We start from the raw sequence: 20,774 nt of genomic DNA, 5'->3' as shown, positions 1-20,774 counted from the left end.
AAACAGAAAATAAATAAAGAAAAGAATAAAGGCGCGTGGGCCAAACTTCAAGCAACCAGCCCACCTTACCTCTCTCCGCACAGCCCACTCAGTAACACGGCGCTGACACGCAGGCCAACCTGGTCAGCCACTCACGAGCGCGCACCCGACAACTGGGGCCCAGCCGTCAGGCGCGAAGCCACGCCCACGTCGCCTCACTGCTTTGCGGGACCGGCGTGTCATCGGTTTCTTCTTTCCCCCACACTCGCATGAACTCACCGTGGATTCCGCGCGCACCCAGCGTCGTTGCACAGTTGACAGGCGGGCTCAGTCTGGCAGCCCGTTGTGCGGTCGCATTTCCCTGCTCCTGTGTCTTTGCCACGCGGTCCCCGTTGTCAGTCGTCCTATAGATCTTCTCCCACGGGCTCAACGCCATCCCGCGTCTTGCTGCTTCCGTTGCGGCCCCGTCGACCTGGTAAGCGGCCACCTCCAGGCCATAAGTACCGCGCCGTTGGGACCCCGTCACCGCTTCTACCTTAACCTCCCCCCCCGAATTGGCGTCGCCATTTTTGCTAATTCCGCCGCTAGAGCCGAGCCCACGGAAAAGGGAGAGATTCCGCCGCCGCTACCAAATCTGCGTAGACGCCACACCAGGATTAGTGCGCCTGGGCGGGGAGCTTCGCCGCGCTTCCGTGGTGCAGTCGGCTACCTTCGTAGATGGAGAAAACCACTGGGTGGCTGGCGATTTCTCGCTGGACTCGCTGTACTGGCGTGAAACCGTGCGTCCCCGTGGCCGGAGCTCCCTGTGCCTTACCTCTGGTATGACTACCCTTACATCCCCTCATGCTAGTTACCACACCATAAATCTGCATGCTACGGGGGAAAATAGGATGCAAAGCCTTCGAAATTTGCGAACCCCTTCACCGTGTGTTTTTATAAAAGAGACCCCTGGGAAATAGAGAATTAACCCACGGTGCATCTCTGGTGTAGTATGAGTCTAGGGATTTTTATAGGATAGCCCCTGCCCTTTCGGAAATTTGACGCGCAGTTCAGATAATTGATAAAACCAGAAAAATTATTTAGAAAATAGTTTTTAGTACATATTTAATTGCAAAAACTTGCTAAATTCATAGAAAATTCATACTTAGTCCAAATTAACCCATTCCAATTTCTATAATTATGTAATATTATTGTTTATCACCTAGTGTCTCTGTTTTGACATGAAAACAGTAATAAAATTTAGTTCTTAGTTAACCTTGTAACAAATACATAAAACCTTTGGAAATTCATAACTTAAAATCTATAACTCCAAAATTAACGATTCCTGTTCCTAGGATCTTATTTTAATATGTAATTTATTAATGTATATTTTGTTTACATGTTTGGTGTGATGTTAATTTCCCTTTTATACTATGTATGTTTGAATTGATGCGAGTAGACGAGCAAGCTACTGAGGAGCCGGGTGTTCAGCAGGTGGAGACTGCTGAGCAGGAGCTCGTTGAAGGCAAGTTGTGCCCTTGATCACTTCTTTTTATCCAGTCGTGTTTTTATTAATCATAATGATATGCATAGGTTAATTTTGATGGGATCCTTTAGGTTACCCTAGTTTGATTATCTTTATACCTTGAATCCACTAAACTTTTTGGGTAGTACTTGCTATTGCTTTATGTGGTTTTGGGTATGGAGATACATTATTCATGATCACTTTTATTATCAGTTTATTATTACTGTTCATGTTAAGATTATTATGTTAATGGGAACATGGAGCGACCACCCGGGAAAACAGTGCTACCGCAAGGGTGGTATGGGACGCCCTTGGCTGATTAACTAGGAAAGCTAGTGAATGACTACCTTACCTGATAGGGGCAAGGATAGTAGGGGAGTGGTCAGTGTAGGGAGGTCCTTGGGTTGATTTTGCTGCGATGGCGGTCAGGCGAGGGATCCCTGCACTGGAGCATCCTATAAACTGTAGCGGGTTTTCTGAAGCTAGTGGAACTTTGTAAAGGCATCGTAGTGTTACCCTGCCTCGCCTCCTCGGTAGAGGTGTATGGGATTGGCCGTCTCTTGGCAGATGAGTAACATTACTTGTGGGTAATGATGCGCAACCTCTGCGGAGTGTAAAACTGGTATACTAGCCGTGCTCACGGTCATGAGATCTATATAGTGGCCAAGGATAAGATTTCTGCCCCCACAACCTTTATAACTCCATGTTGTATATATTTAATATTAGATCGCTAGGGCCCACCTGTCGGGACTCAGTACCCTTGTATGTGCCCCTTTTGGACTATAAAAGGGAGGGCACATGCGATACAAGGACACATGCTCTCTCAGACTCAACTTCATCCCCACTCAAGCTCTCAACAATATAACTCACACTGGACATAGGGTATTACGCTCCGATGGCCCGAACCACTCTAAACACTTGTGTGTTCTTGTGTTCTTGCATCTCCTCATGCTAACCCTAGGCTGCCCCTCGTTCTTATGATTAGGTGGGTGCATTTTGTCACTCCACTAGAGTTCACCTTCGGTATTTTTCTGTAACTAAACTTGTTTCTTGAGACGTGACTGATTCACAAAGGATATTATGTAATTTTACTTTGATAAACGAACATTCATTTATATATGGATCATTTGTTTATCAACGACGACACCAACTAGCAAAGCTTCTTTTCCTATATTCATCGTTATATGTGATCGACATATGGCTAGTTATCCCAAAACAGGCATCAAACATGTGATATCTTTTTCCACACCTCTAGCAAATGGTTGGAAGTGTAAAATTGCCTTTCTAAGTTCAAAAGGTCTGATTGAGAATATCTAAATGAATTCTTATTGATTTGGCTGGAGTTACTAGTGGCATATGAAGCTGAAACATAAGTATTAGCTTTTACCCACCTTTCAATAGTTATTATTCTCATAGCTGATTCTCTCATTCATTGACATGTCTTGTGGTGGAACCATGTATTGTGAACTTATAGACGATGAATAAGGATATTCATGTTGTCTGTTGCTAGTAGCATTAAAACAAAACACATAATTCATAGTTGTTATTAGCTCTTGACCATAATTTCTAGAATTATGACGTGTATGATAAAGACCATTAACAACATAAGTATCATCCTATTCAATATATCTATTATCAATATGACTAGCAACACCAATATGAGAATTCAGAAAACTTACAAAAACAATTAGAACCATATGATGTGCTTACAACATGCACCTCAGGGTAGTTGTAGTAGTTTTGTGGTGTATTGGTGCTATATCTTGGTACTCCATATGGGTAATGAATTCGACCACCTTGCTAATTTTTATAGAAATTCGCACAGATAGGAAGCAGGATCAAAAAGGGTCAAAACTAAATGCGATTGACTTTTTGGGCCTTATGCAATAGTAATAGCAAGCATAATGATGGATCAATGAATAATATGTGTAGGGCATTGAGATTCAACTATAAGGTAGAGCTAGCAATCCTTCCCTAACAGAGTCATCAAAAAATATGTTGCCACAAATTGGATCACAAACCAGCTAGGGTTAGTTTGCTCAGGTCCTCATGGACCAGAGAATGTAGTGAGAATATCACACTTATACGGTGAAAAATGGAGAAATTTACAAACAAACTAGCAAGGGATAATTGATTGTGCTTACATGAACAATGACTAGTTTTTAGGTAAACTAGTAAAGGAACGTCAAAGCTCTCGTGTGGGAAGGACCCGTAGGGGCAAGAGCATCATCGGGTTGCCCTAGATCAGCCAACAAACCTAGAGCGCCATCCTTGATCATCCCATGGAGCGATGAACAATAACATTGGGGTTGCTAGAGCAAAAAAGAGATGAATAGGTTGGTTTTTGATTGGTTTTGTGTATTGGACACCTTAAATAGTTGTGTCTATTTTATAAATAAGGAGGGGTGATCTAGGACTGCCGAATAAATCAAAAATATTTTAGATCTGATCTAGGGCTAATGAAGTCAGCTAAGATGACTTGTGCAGGCTCGAGCAAAAAACTTTTGAAATTCATAATTAATTCGTGTCAGGACTTAAAAAGAGGCTATCCATATACGTTTTTTATTAGCTTGACGAGAGGAGCGCAATAGTAAAATTATTTTTTATATTTAAGCAAGTTTAAATGGTTAGCTTAGCGGATTTTGGCGTTGAATGGTCAGCACCTAAAACATTTTTTTCGTTTGGGCTGCAAATGCGATGATGCACATATGCTTTCTAACCCTCCTACTGAAAGAAATATGATAGTGGAGTTTATTATATACTAGGTAGGTGCCCGTGCGATGCCACGGAACATAAATTGCGAACCTCCAATGGACTTTATTTGAGACAAGTGATGCCCAAGAAAATGGGGGTAAACTGACACAGCTATCACTTGCGTTACTTGCCCTATGCGCGAAAGAATCTAACACAACTATCACCCATGAAGATTTCCGGTTAACTTGTGGAACCGGACTTCATTTGAGACAAGACAATAATACCAGTGTTGAGCTTGCCACTCGGCCATGGCACACACGAGAACACGGGATGATCAAGTAAGAACTGAACAAAATGCACTAATACAAAAGGTTGGCTTGCGTTCGCTTCCTTGCTCCACAGGAAGCATAGCTGATATACAAATCGAGAAGTTTTACATATAGACTTCCCAATATGTAAATGGAGAAGTTTTTATACAAATCAAGAAGTTATACAAATCGAGAAGTTTTACCTAGGAAGCATAGCTCCACAGTAAGAACTGAACAGAATCTAGTTTTACACGAGAACACGAGAGCAGGACCTTTTTTTAACTCTACATGTAAAACTTCCGTGGAAAACGTCTTGATCCCAGATTCGAGCGGTGCCATAACCACTCCATTGCCACCCGAGGGAGGAATTTCCAATCTGTTCTTGCTACTACAACTTGTTCCATGCTGTGTGGTGAAAACAGATGTAAGAAAATGCAATCAGAAGTTGTTTGTTCATTCTGATGGGAAGACAACTAACCTCTTCAGAAAAAGTTCCAGGCGCCTCTGAATCACTTGGGTAAGATCACAATCAGGCTCATCGGAACTGTCCTGAGAGACAACCAAAATACACTTCAATAATAGTGACCCCTAACCAGAGACTGGCCCGACGACCTGATCACTGGTACAGTCTGCACATGTTCAAACTAACTTGCTAGGCAGACGTACTTGGTCTATCTTCAAGGAAACCAAAGTCACAACATCACCAACTTCATCATTCTCATCATCTGAACTGGAATCATGCCCTTCAACAACTTCCTCGGTGTACTGTAAGAAAGTTTGCCAAAAAAGGGTACCTGAGAACTAAGCCGGAAAACAATCTATAAATGTATACATGAGTAACAAATTTGCAGGAACATCTGACCTACCTTCTCCATATCCACTTGCTCTTTCCTGGTAAATCCATTGGCAGCTAGTTCCTTGTCCAAGGAACCAGCACCCTTTTCCACGGACAAAAAGGAAGGTCTATTGTTTCCTTCATCATCATTTTCAGATCCAGCTTGTTCTTCATTTTTCACTGACCTCAGATTGAATCTAACAGAAAGAAAAGAAATCACAATAAGAAAACAAGCCTACCAAATTAGGCTCATTTGAAGCTTTCTTGCATATCTTATAACCTTTTGTTAAAGAACTTGTAGATGCATTCAATGTCTCGGTCAAAAAACCTGCAAAAGTGAAATTCCTTTTTTTAAATGCAAGACACTTTCACATTAGTTATCTGAGAAGCTTCATACATTTGGGCATTACGGTGAGAAACAGACACCATCTGTGGAAAGTCAATCACTGTAATTTTTTCATCATCGTCAATCTGCATGACATTGGCATCAAAGAGTTTGATTATACACAGAGAGTACAGACGCCCATAAAAAGGAATGAGCGACTCAGCTCATACAATTACAAATGCCAAAGCAACGCCAAGCACATTTAGCAGGTCACTGTACCATATCAAGGTCCTTGAAGTACTCGTGCTCAAGTGCTTGCCTAGCTGTGATTCTTTTGCTTGGCTCATATCGAAGCATTTTCTGTCAGCAGACGGAAATAGGTGAATTCAATACAACGAGGATATACGATGCAGCGGACATGATCAGCAATCCATTTGACTTACAGAGAGAAGGTCCAAGCCAGCAGGTTCAAGATTTGGGACTATTGTTGCCAGGTCCTGGAATGAAGGCATGGGATACATATGACAAACACAAATTGTAAGCTATGGATGAGGATACACAATGCACTTGCCACATGTGCCCAGGCAGCGAAACGCTTATGCTGTTGTCTTACCTGAGATTGCCACTTGGGGAAAGCAGTCTTGAAGTCAGGCAAACAACTGACTACAGGCCAACTTTGTTCATTCGGTGTACCTAGCACCCTTCAACAGTGACCATGACACAAACAGAATCAGATAAACCTAAAATGTGCAAATACAAGATAAGAAATCTAACGCCAGCACAAACATAGAACCTGAATATCTTGAACAGTTCGTCGATCTCAGAATCACCAGGGAATAGTGGCTTTTGGTTCACCATTTCCGCAAAGATACAGCCCACAGACCACACGTCAACTGGTGTGAAATCAAGAAATGCATCATCAAATGCAAAAGAAAACTGGTTCCTAAAATATCAAGACAATTCTGAAAATTGCCCCAAGGGAGGATATGCCACTCTGTGCTATCTATGCGGTCGCTTTTGATCCATCAAAAGCATGTGACTGACGATGATCCCTGAACAAAGCCACGAAAATGATAAGATTCCGGAGATTGGTACCGGCGGGGCGGGCTGCTCGGTGCGACGACGCACGTGTATAATCCATGTAGTAGATGCAGTTGAAAAGGGTCAGCTTCATCTAGTAGCTCACAGTAAAAAACAGGACCGAGGCCACATCTCGATCTCGTTATGGTTTGCTCACTCAGAAAACCTGTTAAGTTTCAGTCAATATAGAGAGATTCTTGGGCCCAAGAACAGGTTGCATAAAGTTTACTTTCGTTCATTCCTTCATTCACCGCCATTATTAAGCAATAATCCTGCTGCACGGGGTCAACAAAAGCAGTTTCGTTTTGTATGCACCATCTATGGCAATATTAGTACTAAGGGCATGTACGAGAGGTAAGGAATGAGGGCAGGCATACCTCACCACGTTTTTTGGAAGGGGAGCTCGCCGGAGGGGATGGAGAAGCCTCGCGATGGTACTAACTCACAGACCTGCAAAGAGAGAGAAGAGGTGAGGAACTAAAGGCAGAGAGGATCCATGCGGCTAGTGGAGGGGGAGGGGGCGGGCACAGCTGGATCTTGCTTGGACACGGAAGGGGCGATTGCGGCTGGGTGGCATAGACAATAGAAACGGATGGTCCAGATAGATGGGAGGCAGAACGGCAGAACGAGGGGAGGCAGACTACTTTTTAGATTAAGAAGGCTAGTGAGACTCCATGGGATGGGATCCGAAGCTGTAGGGAGGCTCTGAGCTCCGCCCGCCCCACCCCGCCCCACCGCTGGCCGGATACGTCCCTGATAGCAAAACCACCTATTAACAAGGAGTAGAACCGCAGCAAGCAGGCATGTCCAGTGAACCCAAACAAGGTGAGGGATTCGAACACATAAATACAAACAGCATGACCCAGCTGCAGGCAAAAGATCACTGAAACACAAGCAAAATTGACACAAATAGTACAAACATAATACACGGGGGGATAATATTGTTCCTGCCTTTAGTTCTATGCTAATAACCTGAAGTTAATATTACAATTCTGCACCAGAAACCTCCTCCCACTATATCCCAAAACTCAAAAGGGATCCAATTGTTCCCTTTCTTTGGCATAACCAAGGAAATAAACCATTAAACTGACACCTTATTCCGGGGATACTAATGACCTCTAATATATGAACTCATCAGGTATATTCACATCGGATCTGATGCTAACCAGAAGGAACAGAGCGAAACAGACATAAATAAGTAAGACTTGCACCTGTTTCTCTGATGGTGAATACTGGATCTTAAAGGAGCATATCAGACTTGGCAGGCAGTCTCCTATAGAAGTTGAAAGGCACGGAGGGCATCCTGCTGCGGAACCGAGGATGTCGCAGCAGGTAAAGCATGGCTATGACCATCAAAACCTGGGACGGCGTCACGTACAGCACAACGGCGACCACCACGGGAACTGATGACCTCAGTGCCTGAACGAACCATTGATCCAGCTAGTGGAACCGCCTCCGTTGGCTTGGACATCAATTCAGGGACAGCAACTGTGCTAAGACATATGTATCAAAAGATATTTATATAACCTTCATAGGAAGGCAAACCATGGCATAGACAAGTACAAGTGCTGATTACCACAAAGTACACAATAGTCCATACATGGCAACAAAATTACAAAGCACTCTTCATTACAACACATTTAGAGTAGTTGACATAAACAATAGCACAAAGTACTAAAGCGTTATGAACTATGAGATGTGCATCGCATGCATGATGCATGTGTCATGTAGTTACGATACATTATGAACATGTCCAATCTCACGAAACACAAACTGTAATTGCACAACAAACTAAGTTTGCTTGGACAGACGAGCAGTGCGAACCTTTTTTTTATAAAAAAATGGAGTGGTACACTGAAGAAATATGCATGTTTACCTAGTGAAATTTCTGGCCCGGTTGTTGATTGGGGCATGAAATGCAATCCCGGCAGCACCTTTAGATCTATGCTCAGGAAATGAAACAACAAAATGATAAGTGGAAAGTTAATGGATTGTGCAATATTATACTCTTATCTCATAGCTGGACAGTGCACCCACTTCCTTCTGCTCCATTAGTTCCGCTCTCAGACGACATGCCATAGTTCGGTCGAGCAGCAACGCTGCCAGCCACATTCTATTCACTGCTTCTGCTCCCAGAAACTGCAAGTCCACTCTGTCCACCGCTCCTGTTGCCTGCGCATCGGCTAGCAGGCCCCCCAGAGTTCCTCTTACCTAGAATCTCTAGCTTTTTGGCCTTGTAGACAACTGGACAGTTTCACATGTAGAGATCAGATGTCATGCCCAGCCATACAAAAAAATCTTTTTGGTCCTTCTGGAATGGTTGACATGCATACCTGAGTTGAGCTCCAGCAGTTGAATCAGCATGTATGAGATGTTTACACCTGCGACCGCAAAGGGGTAGTCCCACGTAGTTCGCATTCCTTGCTGCTTCAGCATCAGTCTCTTGAAAGAAGCGTGCTTAATTGGTGGATCAGCCACCAGCAACCATCAGATCTTGAAAGAAGCCGAGCTGATCCAACATGGAGACAGTAGGATACCTGTTCTTTTTGTTTCTTTTCTTTGAAAAATATAGCTGTTTGTTTCTCTGACCTCTGCATAATCCCAAAGAGGGCGGCGACCATTGCACATCGGTGTCTTGTAGCGTTATCAGACTATTGCTCGTGTCAGTAAGTCGAGCCCAAGTTACCTGCAAGAAAAGGTGAATGCTCTATGACAAGGAGACTGACAGGATGGTTCTTTGAGTGTATTTCTTCCACTTTGGTGGCACCAGTTTGTGGTTTCACCAGTCGCCAGTTGCCTGCTACCTCGAGTAAGCTAGAAAGATCCCTTTGTGCTCACTACAACCAAGCACCGTTCAGCTTAGCACAAAATAAGAACAGAAGCATAGAAAGGAAATAATTATAGAATCATTTGACTCACGAAGCTAGAAGGTGCGATGAACCCTATCCCTCCATACCTGTAAGTCACTGTACAATACAATAGTACGGTACTTCGTTTCCAATAAAAAGATGGAAACCCATAGGAGTCTTTTAAGCACAGTACTACAGTAGGATAAGCTGAAGCTTCTAAAACACCAATGCATCTTTGAAAGTACAAAAATCTGAATTGCCTTCATATTTGCAACATATAACTAAAATATATGTTGGCAAATGTTCCTAACGATACTACGAACCTAAAAGGCAACAAAATTAATTAGGATAATAAGTTGAGTATCATTACAAATAAAATCATATCTATCTAATGTGCCTAATAATTTCTTGTATTTCTTCTGGAATGTTGTATTTGGATTCATTGTCCTTGTACTTCAATAAATCTACTAAGAATTTGGTCCTCAGGTCATTCCCATTCTGCACATTCATTATTACATATCATTGAACTCGATTAATAATCAATTATAGAAGAACAATATTGACAAAGTATTATAACAAATAGGGTACTCACAGTGCAAATGCAGGGTAACCTTATACCATTCCAATCGTGCATAAAGTTGATAACAAGAAAGCCAGATAAATCCCTACAAATTAAAATAATATGTTGTTACATATATGTAGACAAAATTAATAAGTTGTTCGGGTTAAAAAAAATTACCAGTTTAATGTTCTTGGAACCCATGTTGGTACTATACGACGCCACATATAAATATCGTCTTTCCATGTAGGATTGGCCAATTCCATGGCAGCATTCATATTATTGGCAATATAATGTATATTATGAATATAATGCATGCTAGGATGATCACCCTTAAACCATGATGGTATAGGCATGGAGTCCATTATATAGATGCTTCTAGTGTCCATGTTAAGTACATATAAGGTAAAGTGACCCAAGAAAGAAAAGGGCAATAGAATCTGCAAGTTAAAAAATTAGTTCAAGTAAGAGAAAAAACAATATTACAAAAATGATGAAGAGTATAGCTTACTTGTTTGCAATCTGAAACATCGTACTCCATGTCAGGCCAACATTCTAATAATTTTGCCAACATGTTGATATCTGGCTTTGCACGAAGGCGAGGGTCTCGACCAAATTTAGTTATGGACTACTTTTTGTTAGTAAAATAATGATATAATGAACACACTTATATAAATAAAGACTAATTACTTGAACTTACACAGAATTGTAGATCCATGTAGTAGTATTTGTCTTCCAACAAGAACAAGGCATCATTGCATGCGATCATCCGAACAGCCATGTTAAAACAATCTGTATCCATCGGCTTATTTACATCCAATATATCTTTAAGTTTTTGAAGACTTAAAGAAATTGGATAAGGTTTAGTGCTCTGAATCCAATGTTTCCTATTAAATGAACATTTGTTTTTATAGTTAAAGCAAGTTAAAGCCTTCGTCCATATCGCAATCTAAATTTATTATTTCAAACAAATTAATATTGCGAGGGGCTACTGTTGGGGACCTTCGGCGTCCGAAGGTCCTCAAAAACAGGATTTAACAGTATTTCTGTAGTACAATGTGTGAACAGGTACCCTCGGACTAAAGTCGGCATTGCAGTAGACCGAAATAATACGAAGCTTGCTACAGAGCCGAAGGTGTTGAGCAGGAAAGCTTCGGCGTAACAGCAAAGAGTGGAACCGACTTAAAGATGAAAAGGCTATTCAGACCTCGATAGACTACTATAGAGTTATTATCAAATGTAAAGGGCATGAATGTAATTTTATAAGGGCTGTGTCCCGTGTCTATAAATAGGTGAACAGTATCCCCGTACTGTTCACGCTGACTTGGCATTTGCTTTTTGCGTCACGCTTGTACTGTCATTTCCTTCCGATTGAAGGTACACTTATAGCTCAATGATATTTTTGTTTATGTTCAGTAATAATAAATGATTGTTCATGTTTTCTCTTACATTCTTTATATTTTATCCTTCGTCATTGTTTGATGAATTTATGAAGGTATGGCCTTCATAACCTTCGTCCACAAGTTATTATATCCTAGGGGAAATAATGCTTCGGAGGACGAAGGACGTTAACGATTAACATTTTCTATGTTGCCTTGTTCTTAACTCTTAGCACTTGAGAACAAGTCCCCAACATTGGCGCCCACCTCCGGTGAACTCACTTCCATTTCTTGAGCTTTTCAACATCTTCGGCAAGCATCACCTTCGTCATGCCGCCGAAGAAGGCTTCAGCACCAGGGGCTGGCACGCTGCAGCCGCTGGACCCCAATCAAGACGTCCTTTCTCTTAGAGAGGCACGAAGCCAGAAGAGGAAGGCTACCAGTCCAACACCTCCGGAGGATGATCTAGATCAGGAGATTCAAAATCTGGAAATCCTTCAGCAGCAGGTTCAACGCAAGAAAGAAAAGATGGCCAGGGTAGCTGAACTGCAGAGGCAGATAGACGAAGCCTCTGAAGAAGTTCGTCATCTTGCTCAGGACGAGCAACACCGAAGGCCTCAGCATCAAGATCTTCATCAGGAGGGTTTTCCCAACGAAAATGATTGGTATGACAATTTCCATCATGGGAATTTTGTTTTTGATGATGCTTCTCCTCTGTCCGCTGAGCTGCAGGCTACACCTTGGCCCCCGTCCTACAAGCCGCCTCAGCTCCCTGTATTCGATGGCCACTCAGACCCGAAGCAGTTTTTGATGAGCTACGAAGCAACAGTGTCTTCGTATGGTGGCAATGCTTCAGTCATGGCCAAATCTTTCGTTATGGCTGTCAGAAGTGTTGCTCAAACCTGGTATTCCTCCCTTCGACCAGGCACGATCACTTCATGGCAGAAGCTGAAGGATTTGTTGTTAACCAGCTTTCAAGGATTTCAGACGAAGCCGGTCACTGCTCAGGCTCTGTTCCAGTGCACTCAGGACCACGAAGAATACCTTCAGGCATATGTCCGAAGGTTCTTGCGTCTGAGGGCACAGGCACCAACGGTGCCCAATGAAATTGTCATCGAGGCCATGATCAAGGGGCTTCGGCCAGGTCCGTCAGCTCAGTACTTCGCCAGGAAGCCTCCTCAAACTTTGGAGAAGCTTCTCCAGAAAATGGATGAATACATTCGGGCCGACAATGATTTTCGCCAAAGAAGGGAGGAGGCTTTCAGGTTTTCTGAAATGACCAGGGGCTTCGGAGGGAGGTTTTACCCGAGGCATGTGAGATCAATTCACAATTCTACACAAAATGATGACAGAGGAAGCCAACAGCAAAGGCCACAATACTCCTCATAGGCTTCTGGACAACAGCAAAGCTCCTTCCGGCCACCAGCTCCAAGAGGCAGAGGCGCCAGGGGCTTCGGAGGAAGATTTGGCGATCAACCGAGAAGAATCTTTTGCTTATTCTGCGGTGAGAACAAAGGCCATACTACCAGGATGTGCCATGTTACTATACAGAAGCAAAAGGAAATAGCTGAAGCAGCAGCACAACAAGCCCAGCCGAAGCAGGTCATGCATACAGCTTCGTATCATTCGCCCTACATCCCAGAATATGTGGGCAACCATCCTGCAGTCTCTGCTGCTTCGGCGAGTCAGCCTCAAGCTTCCTGGCAACAGCCTCCGCCTCCACCTCCGTTGCAACAAGGCCAGCAGCCAGAAGGGAGCCAATATGCTCCGCACCAAAGGGACTTCAGAGAACAGTCCGAAGCTCGCACGGTCAACAGCAAAGTGCCAGAATCAAAGCACATCTATTAACAAATATCCTACCATAATAGCAATCTTTTTCATTCAGTTTTATTTTCTGTAATAAAGGACATTGTTTAGGTTTCATGTAATTAGTTTCGTTGATTCCTACAAGAAAAATATGTTTTCTTCACAGGCTTGTGATAATAAAAAGGACCTTCGGACTGTCGAAAATTCTTCGAAGCAACAAAAAGTCGTTCTACGGAACGCAGAGTAAGTTTGACGAAGTCACAAAAAGTCGTTCCGAAGGGAGCGCAGTGTAAGTTTTCTGCTCCAAAGTCGTTCCAAAAGGAATGCAGAGCATACAGCGAAAAGTCAACGCTGACACCGCCTAAGTAAAAGGCGAAGAAGCTCCAAAGACGTTCCTAAGGGAATGCAGAGCTTATACCGCCTAAGTAAAAGGCGAAGAAGCTCCAAAGACGTTCCTAAGGGAATGCAGAGCTTATACCGCCTAAGTAAAAGGCGAAGAAGCTCCAAAGACGTTCCTAAGGGAATGCAGAGCTTACAGCGAAAAGTCAACGCTGATTCCGCTGAAGTAAAAGGCGAAGAAGCTCCTAAGGGAGGCTTATAGCGAAAAGACAATGCTGATTCACAAAAAGATTGTGTTTTATCGCGCAAATATGCGTGTATCTTCGGAATATCACCTTACATAGCATAACATCATCACATCATCCTTGCATAACATAAGCATCATACATCATAATGCATGTGGCATAAGAAAGAGATATGACATTAATCTTCGGGAAAACGCTTTGAAAAAGGGGCAAATCATGCCAAGTCACAAGGAGAAACAATATTGATTTCTGAAGTATAGCCTTGAAGATTGTTTCTACGAAGCTTCAGCACTTTTCCAGGATACTTCGGATATTGTTGTGATAAATGGTAATTCTTCTTCACGAAGCATGAAAAGAAGGGAAGGTGTTTTTTCGCCAAAGACTCAAAAACGGTATGTATGTACATATACTATATTAAATGAGAATTAACTTACTTTAAATATTTGGCGTTGTCTATCCCCATGATATATGTGCATAATACAAACATTAGTTCTTGCGTGTTTGTTGATGTTACTTTAGCAGGCAGAACATATGGAGATATATATGGTTCAATCTGATGTGATGTATTTGACGATTTAGATAACTCACATGGAGTATCGATTATTTGAACATCACTTGAACTCTCTCCATCTTCATCCACATTGTGGTCAAGATTTTGATGTCTTTTCTTTGTGTTTAATCTCGAGTCCCATAATATTGCAGGTAGCTTAAACCTAAACATTGTTATATCATCCTGCAAGTATATAAATTAGAACAAAAGAAACATTGTTCCTATAAATAAATATACGTCCTCTACCTGAGTTACGTTATCAGATAGGGAGGATCCTATCCAGTATTCTATATAGTTTATCATCCATAGCCCGCAAGATACCCTAATATGAAATTTAACAGATCAGGTGAGTTTCTATGTATATATGAAAATAAATACAACCAATTTGTAGAGTTGTGGTCACATGAATTTTACCCATCGGTTTGCATTTGTGTTGTGATCTTCTCTATAACTGGCCATGATGCAACATCAAGATTCGACCACTTGCCTTGGTAAAGCTCTTTATGTTTTGCTGCAAGTTTAATCTGTCTTTCTAGACCTTTTAACTATGTATATATATATAAAACATATCAAGATTTATAGATAACAAATAATGTAATGATGAAATAATCATAATATAAAAGAAATGATTACTCACTATAGTATAAAGGTTTTGGCGATCCGTTATTTGTTGTCCCATAGAATCGAGTACATGTACCTCACTTTTTTTTGCATTCAGAACTGCCAGGTACCAGTGAAAATTTTCTATATTCATTGGAAGGAACACCTTCATAGAACATACATTAACATTAATTTGTAAGTATTGTGCACCAATATATTACATATTACATATATTAAAAATGAGATGAGTTTTAGGTCAACCATGTCAGACTGTAAATAGTTGTCCACCCTTTTTTCAATTGTGTCTTCCTTACAATTTAAGAGCACCTTAGGGTCGCCATCACGCTTAAGCAGACTGGAAATGAATGTGTTCTCCAAGAAGACCTTTCCACCTTCTCTATGAAGTAAATGCTCTTCACCCCTGATACAGTGTATATATGCACTGAGGGCCTATACACCAAAAGAATACAATTAGCAAATCAAATATACATGCTAGCTTTAAATATGTATACCATATTGTATAATATGATAATTATAAATATATATACTTTATTACTGTATATAATATGGACATACAGATGCACTTACTTCATCAGACAATTGGATGTCACCATGAAAAAGACATTTCATATCATTTCTATTTAACCATGCGCTGTCGATGTTCACCACAACTTGTTTCCCCGGTAATGTTTTAATGTATTCAATAAGCTGAACATCTTCTGGGGTGCACTTATAATCTATACAATGAAAAATATTATTTATACTTAATAAGCAAATGATATATGTGAAAACCAATAAGATGCGAAAAATATTACCTTCAGAGACAACTCGAGCTACATTCAATTTCTTTGGTTTTTTATGTTGTGATATTCTAATAAGTGTGTCCAAAGCATCTTGTTTGTTCTGCTCTACCATATCCGCATCAGAACTTATTTGACTTGATTCATTTGGAACATCCAAAGATGTCAAGTGTATCACATCTGTATGAGGAGTGAATGAAACATAAGTCTCTTGAAAAAAGCATTTTTAGGAGTACTCATAAGACAATATTTACATTTAGGAGTGTAGATAAGAGAGCCTACCCGGTTGTGGTCCAAGATCGGCTTCAGTTGACACTTTAGCATGATTGAAAATACAGTCAATGCCTACTCCCACAACATCGTGTGATTGTTTTGCAGCATTACCAACACTGACCTTACTATCCTCGCTCTCTATAGCTATGACGCACAAGAGAAGAATTAAGGGTCAAACAAATATTTATTATGCAGACCTTAGTTTTTTTGTAATTGATAATAGCACTTACCTAGTTCATGTTCATCCGTGTCATTAGTTGACAATTGTGCTGAACAACCACTTCTAGCCACAACCTCATACGATGGTTCAGCAATATTGCCAACATCGACATTTCCTTCCTCCACCACTATATCCATTGTGATTTGGTCTGTACCCATCAAATTGAAAGTGTCAAACATAATTTTATTGACAAAAGTATTTTAAGTATATAAAGTACATCATCAAATAGCACGAAACTAAATAAAACACAAACTTTAGCTTAAGTTCTTCATTCATATAGATGTGACAAGTGAACTTGTATAAACTTATGGTGGAAAGGGACACAGGCCTGCTACCATCCTATTTTGATGAAGTATACCCGATGCCATTGATCTTATAGGATGTATATCATGGCATTATTGCAAAGATACAACATTGCTTCTTATAAAAATGCTAAAATAATATGAACTATATATTGTTGTATTATTATGACTGAATTTAGAGGTATCAGAATTTAGCAACAAACAAAGTCACTCTATCAATTTAAAGGTCTCAGAATTTAGCAGCAAACATGTAACTTGGAGTTTAGAAAAAAAGATAGCAGCAAACATGTAACTTGGAGTTTAGAAAAAAGAGATAGCAGCAAACAAGTATCTTGTTTGCTTGCGCTAAATGGTAGATCTTCAAAAGATAGGAACTGGAGCATCATCTAATTATGGCATATGCATCCTCAGGACAGGTTGTGGTGCTGCCAATAACATAATTAGTAAGTTTTACCTTTTTTCTTCCTCTTACTTCAGAGATCTTCTAAAGATAGGAACTGGAGCAGCAAACCATGTAGACAGAAGAAAAGCTAAAGGACTACATGTTGAAGTAGTAATAGTTACTGCAGTACTGCACACACTGCATCTGATTTGACTTGTTGTATGGTAAATTGCCCGTCCATGCAGGTTTGAACCACAAAGGTTTCAGTCATACATTTCATTTCCTGAATAGCTGTTTCTTCTAGATCCTAGCGCATGTCTGGGTACCAAATTCAGGCTGAAGGCGGCACATTCCCCATGCCAAGACAATCTTTATTATGCCATGACAATGGAAGTGATTTGTTCATTTTGGCTTATAACTTGCTTACTGACAATATTATGACTCATGAGATGCATTCTTTTCCGTGTCCAGTGATATTATAGTTAATCATGATTCAACTGAGCTGACAGTTTATGCCATTGTTGGTTGCAACAATTGTAGGTTCTATACTTTGAAGATTTTGTACCTTGTCAGATATCACAGTCCTCTTTTGATGTGTTGATGAGCACAGACCGGCAAAGCTATGGTTTCAAGTTAAAAGGAGGTTTGCTGGGTGATGAAGGAAATGCTTTTCTTGAGTGGGATAGTATGACATTTGCTCGTATTGGTATTGGCATATTGCTATTCACACTTACCATGAATGATATCCAGTTTCCACACTGTGCACTGCATACTCTTTTGGTCATTCACAGGCCTTTTTTCCAATGAAAGCTTCAATTTATATGTAGAAGGTGGATTTTCTGTCGATCCTTGATTTTCTTTAGCCACTGCTATGCAACAACAGCAGGGATCTCAACAAGAAAGATACCTTGTGAGGAAGGCACTCAAGTCTGCTCTATCTCACTTGAAAGCAGACCATGCAGGAGGTTTTCTTAGTTGCCATGGCCAGAGAGTATGTGCCTTCTACATATATTTTTTTAGTTTTTTTACTACTACCACTCCCTGTACCAAATTATAGGCTGCTTTGGTTTTTCTAGTTATATATAGCTTTGTTGTGAACTCTGTCACTTTCATTCAAACTGTGAATCCCAGTTCTGTGCATTTTGGGCTGCTCGAGACCTGTATTATAGAGTTGCAGCTTCCTAGGCTCAAACCAATGTTTTCAGATTGGCTGATCGCTCCTGATCGCCAGAGGGGCGATTAGCTGACTAATCACGATTTGTCGGCGACCAGCCCGATTAAACGGGCTCTGATCGGTCAATCGGACATCCTGATCGTCCAGAGCTATAGGAACCGATCAACCTTCATATATATAAAAACTACACGCCCATGGACATGGCTTCAGGTTCAGGCTTTCAACAAGGCAAACAGCCATACGTGATACGCCAATGGACATGGGCAGCAACAGGCCAACAGCCATACTACAACATGAAGCAAATAATCACTCGAAGGTTTAAGGTTTTCAGCATCTAAGTAGAACTGAAAAAAATGCCACATCATTCTTTCTCAGTGCAATGCACAAGCATTTCCACATGGATTCAAATAATGTTTTTTACCCCCTTTGCAGTGATCCAAAATGACAGACGAAAATAAAAATTGGAAAAGAAAAAAAGACACAGCTGAGAAAAACAAAGGACAGAGATTCCCTTTCCTGCTCTATTATTAGGAACAGACAAAAAGTTCCCTGGGTTCATAGTACAATATTAGGAAACAGGAAAGCAAAGAAACAACACAAAAAATTACAAGGATTCTAGCCATTGGTTCTTGAGAGGGAGATAGCCATTGGTTCTTGAGAGGGAGATAACTACCCTTCGTTCTATGGATAGCCAAGGAAAATTCTTGCTTGAATTTAACTCTATTTTATGTCTTAGTCGGATCTATTGCATTGAAAGTCCAGTAATTTTGTACTATCTACTCAAAATTTTGAACTGCGAGATATTATTGTACCTTATTATATTATATATCACGTTCTACGTTTCCTTCAGTTGATTGAAACCTGATTATTTTAGTTAATTTTCACGTTATCATGAATCTCATTTAAAAGTTTTACATCTTATACCAGGTTTTGGAAACATTTATTGAATCTACACTCTTGTACAACCAACATTTGTCCTTGACTACCCAGTTGAGATATCACCATTGGCAAAACCACATCGGAGGTAAACACTCCTATTTCATTTTGCATGGCACCCATATATTATGAGATTCAAATGCTGCAAGATTTTGTATTTCTTAATAAACAATCTATAGGTTTAGTGACATAATAATTAGTACTATTTCAGTTCACAATCTGTAAAACTACATCATGTGGTACAGTAGTAGACCATTATGAATATTTTTCCCCTTCAAAACTTTCTTTGTTCCACTGATGGCATGTACTTGAAATAAAAACAAAGGCGGACCAAGGTGGTTGTTTAACTTCTAATAGTCTGTCCGTGACGTAGCATCATAGTACAGCTGTCACGTCCCTGAGGATGTAGCTGTGGGAGCTCGCTGGCCACCGGTTTCCTGCCCGTGGTGGATGGTGGCAAGGTAGATAGCAGGGAGATGAGATAACAGAGAAAGGAGGTGAAAATGGGATTGGTTGTAATGACTTGTTTATTGCTGAACTAGACCTTCCTGATTGATCCCAAATACCCCTCCTTTTGCCTAATTAGCCCCTGTTACGAGCGCCTATAAATGTTCCCGACCGTAACAATAGCTCAAGGTTACACCTGGAAACTGGGGAGAAAAGGAAGATGTAATTCAGTCTGAGTTTTATAATATGTTATTTAGGTGATCATTAAGATAGATGGAAATCACAACTTGCTTGTCAGATCATTTCAAATTCAAATGTGCATTTTCAAATTCAAATGTGTCTATTCAATAACATCTATTCAATGCTCATCTGCTTTCTTTGTTGTATCAACCAAATGACCACTAAACAATAGGAAGCTAAAAAGGAGCCAAAATAGAGAAATAAAAGGCAAAAATACATCTTCACCTAAAAACCAAAATAATTAAGTGCATTACAAGTTGTTAATTGCCATTCATTCATCAATGTCAGCTACGGCGTAAGGACCTCCTTATAAACGATATTCTTTGTGTATGTTGCGCCATTTATCGCTGAGTTCCTTTCAACCCCCTTCTTCTTCTTCTCATCGTGGACTGGAATGGCAAGTATCTTCACTTTCGATCGAGCGGTGGCCCTTGATAGAGCAACATAAAGCTGGCCATGAGAGAACACTGGTTCCGGCAAGTACACACCAACATTAGGAATCGTCTGGCCCTAGGCCTTGTTAACCGTCATGGCAAAACTTAGTCTTATCGGAAACTGCTTCCTTTTAAACTGGAAAGGGAACATCTCATCATCAGAGGGGCACAGGGGTACGAGGCAAGAAAATTCACATTCCAGCATGTTGGCCAAGGACAATTTCAGCATCAATACTGTTTTTTTGGAAACCACGAACCACCAACCTCGTGCCATTGCAAAGTCCATTAGCAGGGTCTATATTCCTAAGCAACATGAATGGGCATCCAACTTTGAGCTTCAGAACGTGCGGGGGTAGTCCATTAGGAGTCAGCGTGTTTAGAAACTCCGATGGGTAATAGTTATTAGGATCATCCACCGCGGTGTCAAAACTATGGTACATCATCTACTCCCCTTGGAAACGATTGATCATCCTCATATTTATCATATCCACCCAGTCATTCCGTGTAGACAATA

General features: G+C 40.9%; 3 long non-coding RNA genes across 3 annotated transcripts; 1 reads left to right on the top strand and 2 right to left on the bottom strand.

Annotated features, from left to right (window-relative positions):
* Positions 1-5,454: 5,454 nt before the first annotated feature.
* Positions 5,455-5,830, bottom strand: LOC118472035 (uncharacterized). The gene is made up of 3 exons (XR_004849516.1): positions 5,718-5,830; positions 5,601-5,648; positions 5,455-5,517 (listed from the first exon to the last, which is right to left on the bottom strand). It is a non-coding gene; the product is annotated as an uncharacterized lncRNA (long non-coding RNA).
* Positions 5,831-10,037: 4,207 nt separating this feature from the next.
* Positions 10,038-10,515, bottom strand: LOC111589277 (uncharacterized). Its single transcript, XR_002748272.1, has 3 exons — positions 10,314-10,515; positions 10,167-10,239; positions 10,038-10,072 (listed from the first exon to the last, which is right to left on the bottom strand). It is a non-coding gene; the product is annotated as an uncharacterized lncRNA (long non-coding RNA).
* Positions 10,516-19,130: 8,615 nt separating this feature from the next.
* Positions 19,131-19,866, top strand: LOC118472034 (uncharacterized). Its single transcript, XR_004849515.1, has 2 exons — positions 19,131-19,227; positions 19,513-19,866. It is a non-coding gene; the product is annotated as an uncharacterized lncRNA (long non-coding RNA).
* The last annotated feature ends 908 nt before the right edge of the window (positions 19,867-20,774 follow it).

Source organism: Zea mays, chromosome 5, assembly GCF_902167145.1.
Source record: "Zea mays cultivar B73 chromosome 5, Zm-B73-REFERENCE-NAM-5.0, whole genome shotgun sequence".
Classification (NCBI taxonomy): domain Eukaryota; kingdom Viridiplantae; phylum Streptophyta; class Magnoliopsida; order Poales; family Poaceae; genus Zea; species Zea mays.
This window is presented reverse-complemented; position numbering and strand designations above follow the sequence as displayed.